The sequence below is a fragment of the Barbus barbus genome (assembly GCF_936440315.1).
Source record: "Barbus barbus genome assembly, chromosome: 28".
Taxonomy (NCBI): Eukaryota; Metazoa; Chordata; class Actinopteri; order Cypriniformes; family Cyprinidae; genus Barbus; species Barbus barbus.
Window position 1 is genome coordinate 30444133 of NC_136756.1, and position 17950 is coordinate 30462082.

General features: G+C 37.3%; 1 protein-coding gene across 2 annotated transcripts in view; it reads left to right on the forward strand.

Annotated features, from left to right (window-relative positions):
* Positions 1 to 732: 732 nt before the first annotated feature.
* Positions 733 to 17950, forward strand: part of sema6a (sema domain, transmembrane domain (TM), and cytoplasmic domain, (semaphorin) 6A) — an 89943-nt gene continuing 72725 nt past the window's right edge. For both annotated transcript variants that reach the window (XM_079383301.1, XM_079383300.1), the window contains exon 1: positions 733 to 938. The gene's annotated coding sequence lies outside the window, so the exon portion shown is untranslated. The remainder of the gene's footprint in view (positions 939 to 17950) is intronic.

Consider the following 17950-nt stretch of genomic DNA (forward strand, 5'->3'; position numbering starts at 1 on the left):
TGAATTTTGCATATAGATGTAATATTAGTGTATAAATATTAATGTATAGGTTTTATGATAAGAATATTCAATTTGATATGCACAATTCTAATTATGTATAGTGATGTAATATTGGTATATAATATATTAATATATGCTATAAAATATGAATATTCCATAAATATACACACATTTATTTATATATATTGATTCAATATTAATATATAATCATATTAATAATGTATAGTATATTAGATATTAATATTATATTATGCAATATTCTAATTATGTATATTGATGAAATGTTGGTTATATAATATATTAAAACATGGGATACAAATATGAATATTCCATCTATATAAACCATTTTAATTTTGATGCATTGATATATAGGCTATAAAATGTGATAGTGTGTAATTGTGTATATTGACTCGACATTAATGTATGTTAATGCATAAAAATATATAAGTATAAGATATGAATATTCCATAAATATACACAATTATAATTGTGCAATATTAATATATACTATATTAATATTTAGTCTACCAGACATCTGCTTGTGTGAGTTTTTGGAGTCTGGATGAAGCTTTATTGTGAGTGACTCCACGTGCTTGTGTTGCCTTAATTATGAAGTAAACACACACACACACACACACACACACACAGTGTGACAGTGCTGGTGAAGATGCGCGTCTGACAGCAGCTCCGAAGAAACAAAAGCTCTGAGGTCTGAGGCTCCTCCCTGCATGTGTGTGTGTGTGTGTGTGTGACAGCTGCTGTGTGTGAGCTCGGCTCAGTAAAGCTTCATCTCTAATAGGATGAGCAGCCGCTCGCGCGTGTAGCTGTACGCGCCGCTCATTGTTCGCTTCGCCGTTTCTCCGGGCTTTCCGCGGATCGATCGATCAGTGATCGGGATTTCTCATGGATCTATCGATGTGAAGAAGCTGTCACACGCGGTACGTACATGAGAATAGCGCTTGAAGCTCCGTTTATGACGACAATGATGATGATGATGATGATGTTTAGAACGATATATTGTTTCTTTCTGTGCCGCTTTACTTTGATCTCAGCCGCGGAGGGCTGGTGACGTCACTCGGCTAAACTTCTCTAATGCGCGCTTATAAACTCATTCATTATCTGAATATGAGGGCGTGACATCTGATTTAAATAACTGCACTCATCAGTAATAATCGGCTGAGATGGAAATAAATGTCATTGCATTGTTGTAGTTTTGCGTGTATTTTCCACTGCACAGACGAATATAAACACAGTCTGGTGGAAATGATGTGATTCCGTCCTTTGCTTCTGATGCATGAAGTTAGTATTGTTCTTATTCGTGAGTATTACTGTACCTCCAGTGTCTCTAACAGGTTTAAGTCTCGATGAATGCAGAACTGTGTTCACCGATACTGAAGAACCTCATCCGGAGGTTTGTGAAGCCGGGCGCTCTCCTTTGACCCCGGGGGTCATGCAGGGTGTGTCCGTGTCAGCCGTTTCTACCACTTTAGTCCTAAATGAACGCCATCCGACAGACTTCTCCAGTAACATCTGTTTGGGCAGGACGGCAGCATTTAGTCCGTCTCAGCGGTGAGCGCTTGGGTTTGGAGGCTCAGAATAAAATAGTGTTTGTTAATCTCATTGTCTGCTGTTGGCTGAGTGTTTTTCTCCCTGTGAGATGGCAGGCGGCCACGCGTCTCCACTGAGCCAAGATTCCACGACTATCGCGCTCTCAATTCACATGGCTTTGTGTTGAGCTGCGTTTCAGGTGTTTTATTCTGCCTCAGCCGCTGAGCATCAGTGTCAGTGAATAACTGCGCTTCTGTCCTCTCTTCATGATGTATTACATGTAGAAACACTGAAGATGGTGCCTGAAGATCAGCTGCTTTTGCATTGATCTGCATTCAAATCGGTGGTTGATATTTTGATGGCTGATATCTTAGAAAGCACAGTGATATGTGACCCTGCAGCACAAAAGCAGTCATGAGTAACACAGGTATATCTGTAGCAATAGCCAACAATACATTGTATGCATCAAAATTATACATTTTTCTTTGGACCACAAAACCAGTCAAAAGGGTAAATTTTTTGAAATTGAGATGTATACATCATTTGAATCTGAATCAATAATCTCTCCATTGATGTATGGTTTGTTATGATAGGACAATATTTGTCTGAGATACAACTATTTGAAAATCTGGAATCTGAGGGAGCAAAAAAATCTAAATATTGAGAAAATCTCCTTTAAAGTTGTTCAAATTAAGTTCTTAGCAATGCATATTACTAATCAGAAATGAAGTTTTGATATATTTACGGTAGGAAATTTACTAAATATCTTCATGGAACATGATCTTAATATCCTAATGATTTTTGTCATAAAAGAGAAATGTATAATTTTGATCCATACAATGTATTGTTGTCTATTGCTACAAATATACCTGTGCTACTCATGACTGCTTTTGTGCTGCAGGGTCACATTTAATATATTTAATAATTATATAATTTGAAAATGAATGAAAATGAAAAAAAATTAATGAAAAAACCCTGGCATCCTCATCGTTCAGCTCTGCATTTATTCAGATTTAATCACGTTTCTATTATTTCCCATCATTTTGTTAAGGTTAGCAATCAAGCTCATTTACAGAAAAAGATTAAATAGCAGGAAACGTGTATTTATTCTTTTCACAGTGCATTTAAAAGATGATGTTTGTGAAAATTAGTGAATATAAAAGATTGAAAGCAAATGAAATTTATCTGCTAGAATGAAATGCGACTCTGATGCCAGCTCTGAATCAGATTTCCTTATATTGTGATCGTGATCACATCATGTAATCAGTGCTTTAATGTGCTCGTTGTTTCTGCTTAAATGACGTTAACTAACTGCATAAACTGTACATTTGTGCAAGATAGCATGACTTTGACTCAGTCACAGAAAATGACTGAATGAGGCATGTATACAGCTCTTTTCTTATGCACTACTCTTAAATTGTGATGAAGAGACATTCGTTTTGTGTGAAGCTGCTTGGAAATGATGCGCATTGTGAAAAGCGCTTGAAGTGCAGTGCAGTGCTGTAGCAAACAGGAGAAATGCTGTCCTCTGATAAAGCAGTGAATTATGAGGTGAAATCAGTGGCACAAAGCGCTGTTTTGATGTGATTGTAACGAGGGCATCTGATGTACTCTCCTGCACAAAGCCAATGAGAGCGGCACGGAGCGTGACTGATGGCTGTTTGTCACACCAGCGAGCGTCAATCGCACCGGCGTGTATTTACATTTTCTCAGTGGAGGCCAGGATTCACTCCGCCTGAATTATTGATGACGGCCAATGAAAAGCACTCAATTATGTTAAAGGAGCGCAGCGTAAATCACAGGCTCAGAAATGCTGTCGATAACTCTCATCTATGATTCACATGATCATGTTTAATGCATGAGCTGGCTCTGGGGGGCCACATTACTGAGTAAGTGGAACATTTAAGTGGATTATTGTGCGTTTGAAGAAGGAAAATTCACATTTCTGTCTTTTTACATGATAAAAAACCACATTGTCAAACTGTGCTTTGAGTTTCAGGTTCTGAATGGATTTGATTCTTGATGCTCCTATAGGGAACTTTAGTAAGAACCTTTAAAAAATGCTTTGCTCTTTTAAAATCATTCGTCTTCTGTTATTTACACATTTGTAGATGTTATTAACGGTTTAATTCTGTTGATATTGGTGATTTATAGAGAAACTGTGCTTATCAGCATGGACAAGTAAAGAGTAAATGTCTGCATGCTGTTACACTGTAAAAAAAAAATATATATAATAATAATTGTTGTTTCAACTTAAAATAATTTGTTACCCCACAACTTTTTGTTTTTGTTTAGTCAACTAAAATATTCCAGTTTTCACTTAATACAACTTCAAATTTGGACTAAACCTTTTTGAGTTAAGTAAACTTTAAGTCAGCGGGGTAACAAATTATTTTAAGTTGACTCAACAAATAATTTTTATATTTCAGTAAAAATATTTCAATATTCATCTCTAGACATTTCAATATCTTTACTAAAATAACTTTGGTGTTAAACAAACAATACAATACAATGCAACTTGGGTTAATAATAATATGCAAGTATTTACATTTTAAATGACTGATGCTGCTATGCACCTGTTTATTACGGTGAAGCTGCACTCACATGATTTGTATTACTATTCAGTGCTAAAAACATAAGTTTGTGAGCAGAAGTACAGAAAACAGTCTGATCAGGCTGGATGTGTTTAGCGTTTTTGATAAATCTGAACTCCGCTCCTTCAGTCCTGTTGTTTGTAAGGAAGTGTTTTGAGCGGGAGAGCAGATCTATAAGTGTTTGTGCTGTAAACACGAGTCTGATGACGACAAACTTCAGCTGGTGTCCGCCTGTGATGAGCTGAATAATCACACACTGATGCTGACAGTTTGTGTTTTCTCACAGGTTCTGGGAGTTTGTGTTGTCGATCTGTGTGTGTGTGTGTGGTTTCCAGCGGCGTGAGAGAGAGAGAGAGAGAGCGAGAGAGGGACAGTGCATGTGTCTCGTCCCCAGGCCAGCGTTTGGCACTGCCTCTCTCATCTATTAATCATGGCGACTGCTTTCTTATTCCGTTGCCATAGTTTCAGGCTGAAACACTGTTGGTGTGTGTGTGTGTGTGTGTGTGTGTGTGAGGGGCCATGGGACGTTACAGACCAGCAGAGCTGCTTAAAGGGGCCATGCTGGACAATAATGTACAGACACAGACTGATAGTCTGATTATTGCTCGTCACGCTCGTCCTGCATTTTAAGAATAAAAAAAAAAAGACTGAGAAGTCACTGGAATTTTCCTGCCAGAATATTATCTGTTAAGTTTATAGACATTTCCTTAACCCTGTATTCAAATTGAGTTGTAGGAGATACTGGTTAACCTAGGATATTTTTGGACTCGTTTCCCATCTCTCTGATGTGGGTATTTCTGGTGCTGTTCTTTCCTGGTTTTCTTCTTATCTCTCTGATAGACAGTTCTACATCTCAGTGCAGGATTTTCGATCCCCTACTGTCCATTTGAAGCAAGGTGTCCCCCAGGGATCTGTTCTTGGCCCATTATTATTCATTATTTACATACTACCCCTGCGTCAAATCCTGTACTGACATGGCTTTAATTATCACTTATATGCTGATGACATTTACTCTATATGTAGGCCCATTCTATCCACCCAAATTGACAAAATCTCTACTTGTGTACATGAAATAAAAGACTGGCTAACCTCAAATTTGTTTTGAACTAAACATGAACAAAACCGAGATCATTATTGTTGGAACCCCATCACTCACTAGAAGCATTCCTAATGACTTTTCTTCTGAGAAAGCTGGTACTCCCATTAGATAATCTTGTACTGTTAAAAATATAGGTGTTATTTTCAATTCATCTCTCTCCTTTCAAGCTCATATTAACTCTGTTACAAAGTCCACATTCTTTCAATTACGTCGCATTGCCAAGCTCCGCGGTTTTATTAGTTTTAAAGATGCTGAAACCATTATTGCAGTGCCCTTTTCAGTGGTTTACCTGCCAGTTCCATTTCCAGGTTACAGGTATATTCAATAATCAATAATATTCTCTATGTCAGTAATATTCTTGAATTTAAATCACTTTCTAACACTCACCTGTTACCTGAATGTTATCATTTATAAGTTATGTCCTACATATTTTTGTTTTCTGAATGCTGCTATTCTTATATTGTGGTGTGTTTTCTCACTGTGTTATATTTAGTTTTTAAGTTGTGCCTATGTTTGTCATGTTTGTTTGTTATATTAATGTTCTTCTTTTCTAATTGTATCTTCACTGTAAAGCAACCTTGAACACTGCAGAATTTGAAGATAATACAAGAGTTAACCATAAAACTAACAAAATACATCATTTAAAAATACAGGTAAAACACCTGTGAAAAATCATATTCATATTAACGGTACACAACACAGAGTTGTATAGGATCATTTTAATCTCTGGACAAACATGTTTATGTTGCTTTAAGTCAAGTCAAGTCAGCTTTATTTATATAGCGCTCTTAACAATACAGATTGTGTCAAAGCACTTAACAGTATTAAACAGGAAAATAGTGTCTGGATCTGGATTCTGTAACTGTCGTCAAGCTCAAGCTCTTTACTTGTTTTAAAGGAATAGTTCACCTAAAATGATAATTCTGTCACCCTGATGTCGATCCAAACCTGTATGACTTTCTTTCTTGAGTGGAACACAGAAGTAAATATTTTGAAGAGCCTTGGAAACCAAACACTGAGACATTCTTCAAAATATCTTCTTTTGTGCAGTCATACAGGTTTGGATCAACATGAGGGCAAGTAAATGAAGATTTTAGCGCTGCCCGTAGATCCTCACCTTGCTCTTCTTCTAGCGGTTATTTTTAGGGAGTCATACTCTTTAATCATGAGATATTCTCCTGAGCCTCGACTCTCTGAATGGAGACGTTTGTCATTCCGCTGTGATTTACTGACCTAAGCTTCTGAACTACAAACACATGAAACGCTCTGAAGCGAATCTGAGTCTTTGAAGTTCATGAGATCATCTCTGAGGAGCAGGTGGAGCTTCTGCGAGTGGCTGTAAATTAAAACATCATCCGTGTTACGTCCACAAGCGCTTTGATGCACAGAATTCAGAGTCTGGATCATTACGAACACAGATTCTAGATCATCTAGTGTTAAAGGAACGTTCCCAGCTAACAGAGAACGCTCTGGTAGAGTTCTCTAAAGCAACGAACAAACGTTCTTCTGGTGACGTTAATAGAATGTTTGTTCAAAGTTATCTGGTCTGTTAACTTTGTTAGTAATGTTCATTCAAAAACATCATTTACACATCATTCATGGAACGTTTTTCTCATGTATTTTAGTTGGATGTTCGTCTAAGATGGTTTAGAGAACATTCAAGCGTAGCGTTCCAGTAATGTTTCAACATAATAAAACGGAACGTTCCGCTTAATGTTGACTTTAACATTCACAAAACCAAAGAAAAATGTTTTATCAGCATTTAGAAAACTGGACATTTTGAATATTCAGAGAACATTCAGAAATAATGTTTTCATAACTTATTGAAATGTTAGCAAAATATTCTTAGAACATTTTTAGGGTGGAGTTATCTGCTCTTTAATTATGTTCTCAAAACATATTATTCAGTTGGATGTTTTCAGAACGTTCAAAGAACATTCGAAAGTAACATTCCCATAATGTTTGCAAAATGATCAAATTAAATGTTCCATTAACGTTCGTATTTTTTAAACTGGACATTTTGAATATCCAGATGGAGTTATGGTTTTTGTAGTTTCTGTTTTTTTTATTTTTATAATTGTCTCAAAATATTAGCACAAAAACGTTATTTATATTCATGGGACTTTTTTCTGAAATGTTTCAGTTGGACGTTTTTCTAACATTTTCTAAATGTTACTCTTTGTTTTAGAACATTCATTAAAAGGGTTACACTTTATTTTGATAGTCCACTTTAGACATTCTACTAACTATAAGTAACTTTGTAACTACATGTCTACTAATACTCTAATGACTGCTAGTAGACATGTAGTTACAAAGTTACTAACTGTTAGTAGAATGTCTAAAGTGGACTATCGAAATAAAGGGTTACCATTAAAAGTAACATTCCCATAATATTTGGAAAATGATCAAATGTAATGTTCCAATAACATTCGTATAACCAAGAAAAAAAGGACATTTTGAGTGTTCAGAGAACATTCAGAACGCAATTAAAAATATTAGCAACACATTCTAAGGTAGTTGTCTGGTCGTTAATAATGTTCTTAAAACGATATTTATGTTGTTCATGGAAAGTTTTTTTCTGAAATGTTTCAGTTGGGTGTTCATCTTTAAATGTTACTACTCGTTTCAGAACGTTCAGAGAACATTAAAAGTAATATAATAACACTAGAAATAATGTTTGATAGCATGTTTCTGTTCGCTGGGTTTCAGTTGCTCAGGCTGATACTCATCTGAAAGGGTTTTATCGGTGGATTAGCGGCCGGCGTCTCACTGCACATAATCTCAGTGATTTGTTTGCGTATGTTTTGTTATTCTTGTAGGCTTTGTGATGAAGCTTTTCCTGCCTGTAAACACACGGCGGCAGTGATTGAGACTCTGCAGACGTTCACAATGCTGTACATTCATGCCACATGCAAGGAACAAATTGCATCCATGTGGCGTTTTGCGACCACAAGGCTCCCAGTGTCGGGCTCGGACCCGTCCATCAGAGCGACGCAGGAGCACTGTTCACCTCTCCGAGTCGCCGGCAGCGTTTCCTTCCTCTGCCAAAAGAGGAACGGACGCAGATCTGTTACACATGTGCCTCCCATGAGCCCTTTCATCACAGACGTCTCTCTGTGCTGCTGTTTCTACCTCACAATCGTCTGTTCTTCGTCAGAGAGGCAGCTGTTTATTCCTCCTGATGATTCACAGAGAGACTGAATGGTAGCTGCTTGTAGAATTTCTCAAACCTCCCGCATCTCCATTTCAACTTGATACGAGAAACGCGTCGTCAGCAAACAGCCGGTCGTCCATCTTGTGTTGTTGCAGGCCGCGTCGCACGGCTAATTTAAGGGTTGCAGCAATATACACCAACAGCTGACCTACATATGGAGCCACAGCACACCTGCGTTTGATCGCTCGTCTGCGGCCCGTCTTTAAGAGCTAAAACAAACAGCGCTTCATGATAAGACGGCGTGACTCTGGAATGCGAGCCACACAATGCCTTCATTCATTGCTGCGGTACTCAAGAATAATTTGGACAAGCGTGTCAGTTGTTTGTAAATGGACACAGTGCATGTTGTGCTGCAGGGTTCACGTCGTGTCACTGAGTTTGCTCTTTTATATCCATGCACACAAGGATTATTTTAATTAGTCGACTTGATTTTATGTTACAGAATAAGACATCTGTTACTGATTAATGCTTTAAAGTCGGCATGAAATGAAAAGGAACTTGTCTGTTTTAAATGCATGTTATTGATCTGATTCATCCATGCATATTTCAGGTTTTCAGAATGTTCTGACCTTGGTGTCATATCTGGATTTTCTCCAATCATTTACAGCGATGCCATAGAAGAACCATTTTTGGTTCCACAAAGAACCATTAAGTCAAAGGTTCTTTAAAGAACCATCACTTTCTTAACTTTTTATAATCTGAAGAACCTTCTTTTCGCCACAAAGAACCTTTTGTGAAACTGAAACCATTCTGCAGATGTTAACGGTTCTTTATGGAACCATTTAGACTAAAAAAGGTTCTTCTATGGCATCATGAAGCACCTTTATTTTTAACGATGTAGTGCTCTTAAGCCCCGCCCCTTGAGCTCATGCATATTTGCATACATGTTTGAGAGCCACGCCCACATCTCAACACCCAATCAACAATCGATACATGAACCAATTCCTGCCCCATATTTGTTCTTTGTCAATAATCCGCTATATTTAGATGTACGTCACAATACGGATGAAAAGATCTGATGCTGCTTCTGTTTTATCAACTTTATCCATTTACAGGCAAAAAATTCATATCAGCTTTTCAGTAATGCTCATATTCACAGCATATGCTGTATGAACAGTAGCGTCTCTATTCAAACCGAAATTCAGATCAATGGCTCTTAAAGTACAGTTCACTTCCTGAATTTGAACTGAGTTATTAAACAGAATGCAGAATTTGAATGTAAGGAAGCAGAATTAAAAATAAATTCAAATTCATATGACTATGTTTGTGTTCCTAATGTTCTCTTGACAGACTTATTTACAGATCTAATATTTACTATATTAACTTTTTTTGCCGTTTTTTACATTGGCTTCCTGTGTGACCAGTTTAATTCAGATCGTTGCTCAAGCCTGATGAACAGAATGAGTCAAACTCGTGGTTTATCTGATGCTCAGCAGAACCGGCTCTTTATCTGCTGGTTTCTGAGTCTCTGGAAACTCAAGAGCATCTCAGTCATTGAGCTTCATGTGGAGCGTCAGATGAAGCGCACCACAGCTCCTGGGTTCTGCAGATCAGATGGCACTCGGATGCGTGTGATGGGTCCGATGGAGGTGTCCGATTCAGGGATTGATTTCAGGGAGTTTCTGTGGTGTTTGGTGCATGTTTCTGTGAGCTTTCAGGACGTAATGACTCTGTTCGTCTTTGTGTTAGTTGATGATCATCTACAGTGATCCACATGAACACACGGATCCATGTGATGGAGTCCAGATCTTATAAAAGAAAGAAAAAGAAGCTTTATTTTGAAGAGTTTAAGCAGTGGAGTCTGACTCATGAACGAATGACTCTCTAACTGATCCCTTGTAATGAATCATTCAAAAAGACTCACAAACAGTCTCAAACCCACAGTTTGAATCAGTTTAATGACTAAGTGTGAACACTGGAGTCTAATTAATCAACAAATCAATCTCTTACTGATTCACTGTAATGAACTCACAATGTGAATTGGTCTAATGACTACAGTGGAGTCTGAATCGTGAGCAAATTCACTGAAATGAATCAGTCTAAAAGACTCACAAATCATCTTAAACTTACAATTTGAATCAGTCTAATGACTCAACACTCCTAAAAATAAAGGTTTCTAAAGGGGGTTTCGCCATAGAAGAACCATGTTTGGCTCCCCAAAGGTCCTTTCAGAACCCTTTTCCACTATAAAGAACCTATAAAGAGGTTCTTGATGGAATGGAATCATCAATGCCATTAAAGAGCCTTTATTTTAAGAGCCATCCAGTTGGTTCTTCAGAAACTCAATATCTGCTTTGTCTCGCAGGCGTTTATCTGTACGACTCCACAGTTTTCATATGCTAATTGCTCTGGACCTTTTATTCTCAGGTTACTGTAATGAAAGCAGTCGTTCATCGTCCAGGCGTCCGTATGGAATGTGACAGTGTGTCAAATAAACGCGGCTTAATTGAGCCTCATCAAACGAGCAGAGAGCTTGATTACAGCACAGGCTGCTCGCTTCACTGCCGCCGCTAGTTAATGTGAAAGCTGCTGTTTAATGGTTAAACAGTTAACAAGAGCACGATTCATGTGGAACTTCCCATTTTGCAATGCACGGCGTGTCAGGAACAATCAGAGCGATTGCACAGAGACGACGTCAACAATCCAGAGAGGAAAACATGATCATTAAAAGAGTTCAAACTAGAGCTGCACTGAGGGAATATAGCTGCGCTTCATCTGTGTTTAGATCACATACAGTTTCAATAGAGAGAATCTGGCTTCCAGCACTAAAAGGTTGATACTAAACTGAATTATTAGTTGTATGCTTTGGTGAATACAGAGTAGAGATGTGTGTGTTTGTACCTACTTCACCATCTTTTGGGGACAAATTTGTATCCATATATGAGCTAAACCTGACAAAACCTCTCTTTTGGATGTCTTCATTTGTGGAAACAGAGCAAAATATTGTAAATAATGCTGAACTAATTTAGGTTATAAAAACATTGTGGGAACATTGTTTTGAAATGTTTCTAAAACACAGAAATGTCTAGATTTCTTGTCATAAATATAAAGTTATTTAAAGGTTACAAAGACATTTCTTACAACAGTCTATTAACTTTATTTTCACACAAAATATAACGTTATTTAAATGTTTGTTAATAGAGCTGGGTAAAAAAACAATTGATTTCTCGATTTTAGAGACGACGTCTCAGATTTCAAACTCTTATCATTTTATTACAGTATTAAAAAAATGTTAAAAGAAAGACTACAACTCACAAAATCAATGTTTAATTTATGTTTGAATAAATCCGTCAAGTTTTTATGACAGCCACCATTTAAAGATTTACATTTCAAAAAAACGGTTTGGAGTAGAAATATAATTATCCTACATAACTGTAACGTTATTATTATAAAAACTTCATTTGAGTGTAATTTAAGCGTTTGTATATAAATCAGTTCATTTTAACCTTATATATTATACTAATGTACCAACTGACTCTCATTTATTTTTAAAGCATTAGTTGAGAGATTTTATTTCCTTGAGAAACTTCGGCATGTACTGTACTTGATATATATCCAAAATAATCAATATTGAATTGAATAGAATCAAATTTTAAATCGAATCCTGAAATTTGTGTCAAACCCAGCTCTATTTATTAATATTCTAAGAATGTTCAAATGTCCACTTTGTCCACTTTTCTTAGATTTTTTGTCTTGTTTCCAGCCAAAATAGCCAATAATCTGCCAAAATAGCAAAATAATCAAATAATCAAAATAATAAAACAATGGGGTAAGCAAAATAATCTTATTTCAAACAGAAAACAAGACTATTTTGCTTGTTTCAAGCAAAAACTCACTTAATTTTGACTTGTTTTTTTCTGAAAACAAGACAATAATTTAGACTTGTCTTGAAAATCCTTCTTGATTTAAAATTTTTTAGATATTTTGGCTGGAAACAAGACACAAATCTAAGTAAGAAAAGCATTTTTTGCAGTGTTGTATTTAAAGGATACAAAAACTTTTCTAAGAATTTTCAAGCACAAATAGCATAAGGACTTTCAGAGGATGTTGATCTACAAATATTTTCTCTCAATGCTATGAGAAAATTTATCAAATATTAATAATGCTACAAGAGCGTTCCATAAACATGACATTAAGAACATTTCTATAACTTTTAAAAGCATTAGTAAAAGTTGTTAGTTCCCTGTTTGCTTTATTATTTATTTATAGTAGTAGCAGTAGTTATAGTTACAGTATTTATATTTATTTAGCTTTATATAAAAACCAACAGATGTCTATGCAATGTGCCCATTTAGATAGCTGTGTGTGAGTGTGTGTGTGTGTGTGTGTGTGTGTGTGTGTGTGTGTGTGTGTGTGTGTGTGTGTGTGTAGACAAAATATTTGACCCACGAGGCCACAGGAAGTGGCGTCTGTCTGGTTTCTCATCTTCAGACCTTGTAATAATCAAATGCAAGACCTTCAGAAACCTGTCTGACTGGAACGTTTCCTCTTATTTGGGTTAAATATACTGAAGTGAGAGAGACCATCTATCTGACCTCAACCACACTGGTTTAGAATTAAATGAGCCCTAAAGCAAAAGAAGAATCATGGTTTTCTTCAGGCGTGCAATTATTCAGAGGCTTCATTAAACAGCAGCAGCAGGAACATACATCCGTTTAATGGATGTTTCCATCAGCCGCTGAATAGCTGTGCATCTCCCAGCAACACGCTACAGTAACGCCACATTCCCACACGCTAGAGCAGGTCAAAGGTCACGAGGATGGAGGTCAGTCAGCCCGGGATTAGGATGAGGATCAGCTGTGTTTCATTAAAGTTTGACATTAAAGCCAAACTGCAGGTGAGATTGTGTCTGATTCCTGCGATGGATTGGCCCCGTTTACATGATTTATCTGAAAATTTTTCACTACAGGGTCATGTTGATGTAATTTCAGTTTCTCAACTGGTAGAAAGGTGTCAGCCAGTGGAGATTTTGTATTATGTTCTGTATTGTGGTTATACGTGATGTTGTCATAGAAGTTTTCTTTTGCATGTATTTATACCCCTCAAAAAAAATTATTCTCTTACTTAGTGCTTTTGTCTTGTTTTCTAGTATAAATATCTACACATTCTTGAATCAAGATGCATTTACTTGTTGTTTTCTGTCGTAGCTATACTAAAATTTGATTTCAGAACAGTATCATAGCTATTAAACTATATATTATTATAGTTTTAAATCTGGATTTAACCCCAGTAATGAGTGTTGAGTGCTAATGTAAGGTTAAACCTACCTGCTTTAATTATTTGAAAATGATTAACAGTTGAAAACATTTGTTAGAAATTTAGAAAAGTAATCAAATGTAATCAGTTACATTAATAAAGTAATTGAAATAGTTGCACTACTTATTAGATTTGAAACATGGTAACTTGTAATCTGTAACCTGTTACAGTTCCAAAGTAACCTTCCCAACACTGTCTGTGTGTTTTCTCTGTGTTTGAGAGGCTGGTTGAGGGCCGAATCCTCCAGTAATCTCATCTAGTGCTCTGGATGACGGAGGTGGATGTGTAAGACAATCACACGTGATTATGTGAGCGCTGGCGTCACCTTCTCCTCCCGCTCACGGTCACACGGCTCGTCTTACAGAGGAGCGTTTGACAGATAAGGTGGATCTTGTCATGCAGAGCATGCTGGGAGTGGTATGTGGGACCCCGTGCATTCAGGGGCCATGTCACCCCATGGGGCTCGGCTAATTGGTGGTCCTGGCTCAGACTGGTTTTCAATAGGTTTTGGACAAAGGCGTCAGTGTGGATCACGTGGGCAGGGCGTTGAGAAAGAGGCTCCCAGAGAGACGAGACGAGGGGCCCGAGACAAAGAGCTCAGGACGCCCCATTACTGACCACAAATCACCCCGTGTTCGGCCCCAACGCGCTATCTGACCCACATACCCATCCGTGTGTGAAGAACGGCTTTATTCGGCTCCGGGACGAGGAACGAGGAGCGCTTCAGGTCTTCAGGATTGATCTCTGGGACTGAATTCATGTCATTAAAGGGGTCCTTCACTCAGAACATCAACATTCTGTCATCATTTACACTGCAAAAAATGATTTTCTTACTTAGTATTTCTGTCTTGTTTTCTAGTATAAATATCTAAACATTCTTGAATCAAGATGCATTTATTTGGCAAGCAAAATATCTGCCAATGGGGTCAGAAAAATCATCTTAATTCAAAGGCTGAACAAGAATATTTTTCTTGCCCCATTGGGAGACATTTTTGCTTGTTTTAAGGAAAACCTAACTTCATATCTTAAGTCATTTTACTTGTACAGTAACTTCATGTTGATTCAAGAATGTTTAGATATTTATTCTAGAAAACAAGACAAAATCACTAAGTGCAACATGCAGTGTACTAAAAGGTTTGTGAGAAATTTCTTTGGGCTGGGTGATAAGACATCTTGATTTTATTTTATTTTTTTCAGAAAATTTTACCGATTCAACAATGTTTTTGATTTTTTTTTTTTTACTCATCAACTTAAAACCTAAGTTCAAGTCTCTTTACTAACCATCTGTTTAAAGAAAGTTCTGTTCACACACATGATGCTCATCGTGGTGTAAGCATGAAACAAATGTTGCCTTAAACATATCCTATATGTTCAGAAAGAATATAAAATAACAAAAATGATCAATATTTATTTGCCAAAACATTCAATTGTAGCAAAACATTACATTTGAATTAATCTGAAAAAAAACAAACAGAAAAATCTCCCAGACTTCGTTTGTTGTCATTACAGTGAAAGTCAATGGAGTCTAGTGTTTGGTTCCCAGCATTCTTCAAAATATCATCTTTTACAGAAGAAAGAAACTCATACAGGTTTGGAGTGATGTGAGGATGAAAAAAATGATGACAGAATGATAATTTGTGGCTGATATATCCCTTTAATTCTTATTTTGTTGTATTCATTCGGTCTGCTGATGCACACTTCCTTTTCTGAAGGATGTGACATCACTGATTCAGCCTCCAGTCGGATGATAAAATGTAAAAATACTGATGAACAGGAATGAAATGGTGGATTCAGAGTACCACACAGACGTTCCTCATTTGTGTGTTTAGGTTTTTATTGCAGTGTGTGTTTGTTGGTAACTTTTGGCTACAGATTTGGACCCAGAAGTGATCTAAACCTGACCAAACCTCATTCTGAGGACATCCTCATCTGTAAAGCTAGGAATGTAGCGCTGCACAGAAATGACAGCTGGGTACGTGCCTCAGTTTTCTCATGCATTAAGCAGCACATGCATCTGACAGAAGGGCAAACCGCTTTAAACTGTATGAAGCGTTGGTCTGAAACACTTTATATAAAGCATGGCTTGTGTTTCATATGTGTTCTGTGTTTAATATACAGATGCATTTGCAACATGAAGGTGTATCAATATAACAGTAGGCATATCTCTCTAATTTGTTGTCTGAAAATATATGGATATACCTTACAAACAGAGTTTCTAAATACGTTCCGTACACAGAAGCTGCAGTGATGAGAACAACGTACCCAGAAAAGTTTAATACGAATACATGTACCTTTACACCCCTAGTAACAATGCTACAAAAAAAAACAAGATTACTTTTCTTGCCCGATATTCTTGGCAGATATTTTTGCTCGTTTTAAGCAAAAAATAACCAAATTTAGATAAAATAAAAAAAGACTTAATATCTTAAATTATTTTACTTCAGGTAAATTTGTCTTGATTTAAGAATTTTTTGATATTTTACTAGAATTATGCAAGACAAAAACACTAAGTAAGAGAATGATTTTTTGCAGTGTTACAGATCCTGAGGTGTGTTATGTGTTGCTCAGGTGAGACATGGCCTGGAGGGAAAAAGCTGTTCTTGTGTCGATCTAAATATAGAAATATAGCTGTATATAGAAACAATAGAAGTCTGAGGAATAAAAATGGTCAAATGAAAAACAGCAGGTGGCCTTCTGTTAGTGTCATGGATGAGTTTTAGTATTTATACCTCGCTGTGTGTGGAGTGTCCTGGTTTAGTAAGCGTGTGTGTGAATGGATGTGTTGTGTTGTGGAGGAGTGGTGTGGGATGTGAGGAACGAATTCAACAGGAACGCTGACGCTTTTAGAGCGATGGCTCCTGCTCTCGCTGATGTAATGAGCGCTAATCGTCCGCTGGTGTTCTCTTACATGCGCTCGGTCAGCATCATCTGTGCTGCCGGATTGAGTGTCTTTAATCCGGTTGAGTGAAATAAAGGAGCAGCGCTGGAGGGGCGTCTGTTCTCTCAGATAGAGACGCTAATCTGCTGCGTTCGCTGAGATTGACCTCGAGCGTCATGAGCGCGCACACAGTTCATTGTTCGCTGCAGGTGTCATGTGACCGTCGCTGTCTGGACTTCCTGTGTGTCCTGATGTGCTTCCTGCTTCACTGCTCTGTAGGGATGGGAGATACCACTTAATTAGTTTTTTCGATACGATACCGATACCTTTAAAGGTCAGTATTGTCGATACCGATACCGATACTTCTAAACTGAACTTTTAAATGATGAAATTTATTAAATGATTAAATTACTAAGAGTAAAATGGGTAAGGTTAACCACTTAACTTTATATTTGAAACGTATTTTAACATTCAATATGCCTTAATTGCAACTATATTTTTCTTTACACTGTTTATTGTTGTGGTAACCATGGAAATCTTGAGTGTACTAGTGTATGAAAGATGGGTTCAAGTGGTAATGTAAGAATGTAAAATGTATTTATATAGCACTATTAAAACAACACGTTGACCAATGTGCTTCACATCATCTCAATGTAAAGATAAAATAAACAAAGAAAACATCACCTAAAACAACAATAATAATGATCAAATTTATCAACGAGGAATGTTGAATTTGAGTTGTTGATCTCTTCCACTGTTCTTCCATTCTGATACTCAATTAGCAACTCTGATACTGTAGACAAGTCGGTGCAAGGCCGTGCAAAGACTTATACACTAATAAAAGAAGCTTCAAATCAATTCTATGAATGAATGAATGAATGAATGATGCATTTATGTAGCGCTTTATTGTGTATTGCTGTACACCCAAAGCGCTTTACAATCATGTGGGGGGGTCTCTCCTCAACCACCACCAGTGTGCAGCATCCACTTGGATGATGCGACAGCAGCCACAGTACAACGGCGCCAGTGCGCTCACCACACACCAGCTACAGGTGGAGAGGAGAGAGAGATAGAGCCAATCAAGTGTATGGGGATTATTAGGAGGCCATGATAGACAAGGGCCAGTAGAGGGAATTTGACCAGGACACCGGGGTTACACCCCTACTCTTTACGAGAAGTGCCATGGGATTTTTTAATGACCACAGAGAGTCAGGACCTCGGTTTAACGTCTCATCCGAAAGACGGTGCTTTTTACAGTATAGTGTCCCCGTCACTATACCGGGGCGTTAGGACCCACACAGACTGCAGGGTGAGCACCCCCTGCTGGCCTCACTAACACCTCTTCCAACAGCAACCAAGTT